Here is a 7,743-nt window from a genome sequence, read left to right as displayed (position 1 = left end):
AAACCAGTTGGGGGGAGGGGCCACATGGGTTTGCTTTCTGGGGAAGGGGGGGGGTCTTTTGGAGGTTTTCTCCCAAATTTGCCCTGAACCAGGACACCAATGTAATGATACAGGCAAGAATCCTTATTTTGGGATCCCAGAAATATCCAAATTATAAATCAACAGAAAAATTATTATTGGAGAGCACAAGATGGCTTATTTTGGATATATGGGGAAAGAGCATACCCAAGATTCCCTTCCCAGTGGAAAGGGAGTTGTACTCTAGGAATCATACAGCCAGGATTTTTTCTTTTACCAGGACCAGATGGAGATCAATTAGGAGTACCAGTTTATGAGGAACTTAAAAGAAACAAAAGGGAATTGACTGGAGGATTTCAAAAGTGGGGAGATAAGGAATGGCCTCCAGAATGCCTATGTAGTTTCCCCCCTCACACAGCCCCCGAAGAATCCAACTAGGTCAGAGATAAGGGGCCGTGAGGGGAGGAATACTACAGTTGGCGCCCAATGTGTGCAGCCTCTGAGCCCACAGAGAAGCTGGAGTCTCTATCTCAGTGGATCTCAATAGCTTTTGGGACAGTCAACTGCCCTAGTACTCTAGCTGCCTTTAAAGGCTTTGAGTGACAGGGAGAAGTCGGGGACCTTGCCCTGGTACCCCAGGCGAGCCGGCTGGAGAGGGACCCCCAGAGGAGTTCACAGACGAACCCCACAGTCGCAAGCTTGGTAAGTTCTCAGTTCGCATCACCCGGGACCGCGCCTGGCTGGGAGGAGTTACCATAAGTGACTGCGGGGGCTGCTTGCGAGAGGGGGTGCCAGGGACCCTCTGCGAGACAGCGTGGAACCGGTGGGCTGAGAACACCCACGTTCCTGGGGGGAGAAGTGACGGGAGAGGGGATTGGAGCCGCTCTGGCAAGCGGCGGGACTAGCGCCCCTCCCCCCCCCCCCCCCCCCAGCTCGGATTTCCACTGAGGGAAATTCGATTAATTCGTACTGTGTTACTAACTCTGGTGGAGAATAGACCAGCAATACGATTAAAATAATGGGTACAAAACTGTCACTGGAACAAAAGAGCACACTAACACACCTTAGCAATATTTTAAACAATGTATCGTTCTCTAACAAGCTTCTCCTGCGTTTTGTATGCTGGCTGACAGCAGAAATACCAAATTTCACTGCGCAAGAACTGAATTCGCTTTCTTTTTGGGACCAAATTGGAGAGATATTAACTTTAAAAGTCGAAAGTGGTGAACATAAAGCTTCTCGATTTATTCCGATATTTTTACAAGCACGAAAAAAGATTTTAGAAGCAGAAAAAAGCATACGAACGCTGAACGACAGTTCGAATACTCCCTTTTCCCCAACCTGCCCACCTCCTCAATATCCCAGGCCTGAAACCCCCCCACCCACACCTTATTCCCCTCTAACACCTTGCTTTTCCAAGAAATATAGTCCAGAGTTCACTTCAGGGAGCACTGCATTGTCTCTGAAGCACACGTGGCACGATCATGGTGGCGGCCAAGTGGCTACCCCACCCTCCCTAATCCCCGCTCCCCCTTTCCCCCCTTCCCCCCCCTCCTCCTCACATTCCTTTGCTTCCCCCGCCCTCCAGCCCCTCTTCCACCCCCTCCCCCAATGCCTCCCTATCTCGCACAGCACCACCACACCCTCTTTATCAGTGCCAGCCCACGGGTTGCCCCGGGAACAGGGGCGGGGCCAGCCCCTGCACACCTCCGAGCCCCAGCGCTGAGGACTGCGGGGGGGCAGGGCACGGCAGCCCAGAAGCTCCCAGCACAGGGGGGCCCGAGTTTGCACTGGCATTCGGAACCCTGCTCAGGGTTTGATTGAGCCCATTGAATTCTTGTAACCTTGTTTAACAAATAAGGGGGAGGTGTTACCGTGAGCTCATGGGCATTCTGTTTCCCCTTCCCCGGGACCCTGTGACTCTGATCAAGATAACCCCTGGATCCTCCTTTCTGACCTAACGGGGTTGGCGGAGAGCCAGGAAAGCCCACCCTGTCCAAAACCTACATAGACCCCCTGACATTTCCTGTTCACTGTCTTTTGCCCCGCTCTCCACATGGACACCACAGAATAAAGAGAGCTGTACCAGCATTACCATGGGGTGAGAGCCTCTTTTGAATACCTATACCCCTCTCCTGATATTCCTCCCCTCACAGCCCCTTATCTCTAATCTAGTCGGATTATTTGGGGGGCTGTGTGACGGGGGGAAACTACACGCCTATTGAAAACATATGGGCCAGCCACCTGGGCACAAGATGGGAGATGGGGATATCAAACCCCAATTTATATGCTGAATCAAATTATGACTCTGAGCAGTTGTAGAGATAATAAAAAACAAAACTGGTCCAGCACGGGAATCAATATCAAGTCAACAAAGCCAAACAAGAGCTACAGTGTATCAAAATAGGTTGGCTTTAGACGATTTATTAGCTGAAGAAGGGGGTGTTTGTAGAAAATTTAATACATCAGATTGTTTTTTGAAAATAGATGACAATGGGAATGTTGTCTTGGATATAGCCAAGAAAATCAGAAAAATAGCCAATGTACCAGTCCAAATTTGGGAATCAATGCTAAAAAATAGCTGGTGGAATAACATATTTGGAATAGAATGGTGGGAGAAGCTAGGCTTCTTACTTTTATGTGCTACAGCTTGTTTGATGTTTCTTCCTTGCTTGATCCCCTGTTTTATTCGGCTAATCACCAGTGTAGTCCAGGGCATGCAAGTAGTAACAATGCCTATGGGCCCAAATTTGGCTACATCTGGAACGGCACAAAAGATCAGGGTGTTAAAGAAACAAAATAATATGGAAGACCCCTTTGAAGAAGCAAAATTGTTTTGTGAAAAAAATTAATGAATAATGGAGGTTAGAAAACAAGAATTATTGCTCAAGTCAAATGATTTGTAAAAAAGACGGAGTGTTGTCGCATTCCCCCAGCTGGGTAATAATTAGCCTTGACTCCATGCTTCTCAGAAGGCTCATCAATCACTTTTTTATATTATATTTATTAAGAAACCAATCACCCTTACAGACAGTCATGATACAGGTGAACCCAATTGGTCCTTGAATCCAAACACCACAACTGGCCTATTAAGAAACCACCCTTTGGTAAACAAATCTCCATAATACATTCCACATGCTCACAACAACAGGTGCAGCAAATGAAGGTAAGAATTGTTTATCATTCTTTTCTCTGATCTTCTCACAGCCTTCCCCAGAACAATGCCTGGGAAAGTTGTGTGTTGGGGTGTGTTTTAAGTTTCCCCCAGTTATGGTTGCTCCCTTTCCCCCTCTTTTTGTAAAATGGTCCAGCCTCCTCCCCCCTCCGTCTGCCCATCATTCCTCCCTCCACCCAGTTCATTGTATTCCTGCTGAGTTATCCCCTCCCAACCCCACCCCGGAGCCTGTCTGTCTCTCAGAGACCTCTCCCTTCCACCTAGAAAGTTCCATCCAGGGCCTCGAGTGATAAGCTGGTCTCCGGGGTCCCCTCCCTCTCTCCTACCTCATTGGAAGTTTCCCCTGCGTGTCACCCCTGTTACCACCCCCAGTTGTTATCCCATTGGTTGGCTGCTGTTTCCTCCCCCTGTTACCACCCCCCTTTAACAAGCAGGGCACACAGTGCTCAGGGCCTTTTGGAGCTTATCTTTCTTCAAGCCAATAAACTCGGAACACAGATACCTCCAGAAGGACAGCTCCTTGCTTTTGTCAGCATCGGTCTGCATCTCTTCCAGTCTGGTGGCTTCATCTTCCCACTGGCCATACTTCATGCCCCCAGTGGCACACGAGAATGGCCTTTGCTTCCACAGTGCTAAAGATACTGAGCTAGCCAACACTTGGGAAGCCACAGCGACAGCCCTGGTGGCTCAGCGGTAGAATTCCTGCCTGCCACGCGGGCAGCCTAGGTTCAATCCCTGGCTAAGGCACTAGTGCTAGCTGAGACTTGGGAAGGCACAGTGACAGCCTGGCCCCCACCGGGGGGGGCTGAGAAGATCTCCATACCCCCCAGAGAAGACCAGCGGAGCTGTCGTTCTGGATTTTTTTTTTCCCTGACGCTGGTTTGCACGAGGTCTCTAGATGTTAAGCTACCCCCAGTGGGAACAGACCTAGTTTTATAGGTGGCGCTCCTGGGGGATGGGAGAGGCAGCTTCTTCGGTTCCCGCCAGAAGTCTCTCCCAGACAAAAGCCCTGCCTCTGAGTTGCCCCCCCGGATTTGGGTAAGTAGGAAAATTCCTACATCTTTTCTTCTTTCCTCCCTGCTCTCTTATGGGTTTGGAACAGGAGGAGTTGTTCCTCTTTTGTTCCGTGGGTGGGAGGAAAGCTTTGGGTGTCCGGTTGGGATCTTTGTTTTTCTTCATTTGCTCTCTCCGAGGTGGAATTTGAACTGCTCGTCAGCTTTTTACAGCTATGGGGGGTAAGCTCTCTGCCGAGCATCTATCTCCAAATTGTTGGTATCCTTGTTGGGGCGGGGGGCAGGGGGAGGGGTTCAGTTAAAGAGGGGCAAGTTAAAGATCTAATAAAATGGCTTTTTCTCCATTTCCCCGGAATTACTACCCCTGAGAAAGTAACAGACATTCACTTTTGGGATTCGGTGGGACAAAAATTACCAATTCTCGGGAAGACGGGGAGTGGTACAATTTCTAAAATGACATTTTGGAGTCTACAGATTCGGACTATTCTAAAGTCTAAACAAAGGGTGGAGGAAGATTCATTTTTGGACAGATCTTCCTCAGTTCTTTCCTCTCCTAGCCCTCTTCCCCCCCTTCTTAGCCCTAGAGCTGGGATTCTGCGGGAAGCAAACCGCAATTTTGCGCAGGGTTGCTACCATCTCCCGGGCTTTACGCAGAACCCCAGATCCCCCCACCTGGGGAGTCGTGGCCAGACTCCTCAGGACCTTTCCAGTCCCCAACTCTCCCAAAAATGTACAGTCCCATCCCGAGAACTCTCAGTTCGAGTTAATACCCCCGGTTCCCCTGATCATCAAAATGGTTCCAGGGGGAAACAAGATGGTGGGCGCCACATGGATTTTCCCGCCACTTTTCCCCCTCTTTAAATTGGCACCGGGGGGAAACAAGATGGCGGGCACCACATGGATTTTCCTGCTCCTTGTTCTTCTCCCAAGAATCCCTTTCTCTACTCCTCCAGCCCCTTCCGGTCCTCCAGCCCTTCCCCAGGTTTTACCTCTTCCCTCTCCTTTGTTCCTCCTCCCTACAATCCCTCCCCCAGCCACGCCCCAAATTCCCACACCCTTAACCACTCCCCTTGCCACTCCCTCCAGGCAGAGCTCCCCCCTTCTAATGGTCCCACCCACCTCCCTGACCCCTCCCATCCGGGGTTAGTTTCCGGTTCCCACTGTCCTCTTTCTCATTCCCACGATAGGGGGGCCGGGGGGGAGGGGCCTGGGGACAGAAATGGCTCCCAAGTAATACCAATATCAACAAAAATCCCTGATAATGGCCATGGAAATCCCACACTAACTTTACTTGCAGCACCTGTCACCTATATCCCGCATGCTGAAGGCGGTGTCCGTGCCCAGTGGACCACACTGCCTTTTCAGGTTACCAAGGAATTATGTAGTGCGCAGCGGGAGTTCACTCAGGAGTCCGAATGCTTCTGGGGGATGCCAATGGCCACGTTATCCATGGACCTCACCCCTGCAGATCTCTGCCAATTCTTCTCCTGCCTGCTGACTCCTACAGAGTTCCTGCGGTGGGAGACAGAGTGGCGGAAGGAGGTCTGGAACTCCCTGTTCCATCTTTGGGAGAACCCAGCCACCGCTAATAATGCAGAGGGAGGAATGCTCTCTGTCGACCACCTCTGCGGTCAAGCAGAGTAGGCCGAGAGAGCGCGGCAGGCCTCTGAGATCCCCTGAGGGGCATTGCAGGAAACAGTGAAGGCGGCCGAAAAGGCATTTTTTAATTTGAAACCAAAGGGACAGGTACTAAATTACCTGAAAATCATGCAGTCCCCCAGTGAACCTTTTCTAGATTATGTTGAGAGGCTCCGCAGGTCGGTTGAGCTGCAGATTAAGGACGAGAAGGCGAGACAAGAGGTGCTGAGAGAGATCGCAGCGGTCAATGCCAACTTGCAATGTAAAGCAGCGATACTGAGCCTTCCGATGGAGCCCAAGCCGACCATCCAGGACATGTTAGAAGTCTGCGAGAAAAAGGTAGACCTTGCAGCGGTAGAGGAGCCATCCACAGGGGGACCTGCACCAAAACCAGGAAAAACTAAATGAGCCTACACCGCTGATGCCAGGATGCCTCCACCACATCCTTGTCTTGCACTGCCACCACGTAACCAATGACCACCAGACAACCAATGCTATTTGTGTGGGACCCCGGGACATTGGGTGGGAAATTGCCCACTCAAGAACGAATTCGACCAATTTAAAAAGGAGCAGGGCAGGGCCCAGGCACCCTAAAAAAACTAACTTAGGAGCGCAGCCCCTCCCTGCGCTCAGACATAAATTCGGTGGGCCACGGAACATCTCAGGGAGGGGGGGTTGGAAAGAAACCCACATTGGACTTGCAAAATACCAGACTTGATGCTTTTCCATCTAATATGACATGCACTCGTTACGAACAAATACACCACAGACCCATCTTAACCACCTTGTCAAATTTTTCCCCTTTCAGGCTCTAGCTGATGGAACCCCTCCATCTTCGGGACACGGACCATCATCTTATTTCTGTCGCCCCAGAGGGTTCAGGTACCTGGAGTCAGGTGCGATGTAAGTACATTGTCATTGGGGACACCAAGTTCACACCCCAGGAGATCACAGTATTGCCCGGGTTAGTAACATCAGACCTAGGGCAATTTGTGCTTCCCTTGTATTGCGTTCGCCCGCCGGTGTTTCTCCCTAAGGGTCAAAAAGTTGCCCAAGCCATCCCGGTCCCTGAGCCACCTTGGGACCAGGAGCAGGCGGCTGACCTTCGCGAAAAGCTTATACCATCTATTTACTGGGCACAGGCCCTTGGGGAGAACAAGCCCAAAATAACGTGTGGCCTTCATCTTCGTGGGGAATGGAAAACAATGCAGGGGCTCCTGGACACGGGGGCAGATGTAACGATCATTCCCACTCGGGAATGGCCATCACATTGGGAGCTGCAAAATGTTGCTGGTCGCGTACAAGGTATAGAGGGAATTCAATTGGCAAAACAATCAAGGAGCATTGTACAAAGTGAGGGGCCAGATGGGCAATTGGCCTCTATACGCCCATTCGTTTTGGATTTTACGGAACCCCTGTGGGGGAGAGACCTGATGGCCCAGTGGGAGGTAAAAATTGACATTCCAAAGCCCCCCCAGCTTTTTCGGGAAGCGGTGACTGAGAAACGCCCCACCCAGAAACTGAATTAGCTGACTGATAAACCAGTTTGGGTGGAACAGTGGCCACTCAGCAAACAAAAATTAGAGGCACTTGAGGGGCTCGTGAAGGAGCAGCATGCTAAAGGGAACATCGTGGAGACCACGTCCCCATGGAACTCCCCTGTCTTTGTAATCAAAAAACCCAACAAAGACAAATGATGCCTCCTTCATGACCTCCGCGAAATAAATAAAGTCATTGAAGATATTGGGTCTCTCCAGCCAGGGATGCCGTCCCCTACAATGCTCCCCCGAAATTGGAACCTGGCTGTAACTGACATCAAAGATTGCTTTTTTCAAATTCTCCTACACCCTCATGACACCCCCTGGTTTGCCTTCTGGGTTCCAACCATCAACCAAGAAG

The 7,743-nt window shown here is 50.6% G+C and overlaps 1 non-coding gene across 1 annotated transcript; it reads left to right on the top strand.

Annotated features, from left to right (window-relative positions):
• The first annotated feature begins 3,869 nt into the window (after positions 1–3,869).
• On the top strand, positions 3,870–3,940 carry TRNAG-GCC (transfer RNA glycine (anticodon GCC)). The gene has a single exon. It is a non-coding gene; the product is annotated as a tRNA-Gly (tRNA).
• Positions 3,941–7,743: the final 3,803 nt, after the last annotated feature.

Source organism: Taeniopygia guttata, chromosome W (assembly GCF_048771995.1).
Source record: "Taeniopygia guttata chromosome W, bTaeGut7.mat, whole genome shotgun sequence".
Taxonomy (NCBI): domain Eukaryota; kingdom Metazoa; phylum Chordata; class Aves; order Passeriformes; family Estrildidae; genus Taeniopygia; species Taeniopygia guttata.
This window is presented reverse-complemented; position numbering and strand designations above follow the sequence as displayed.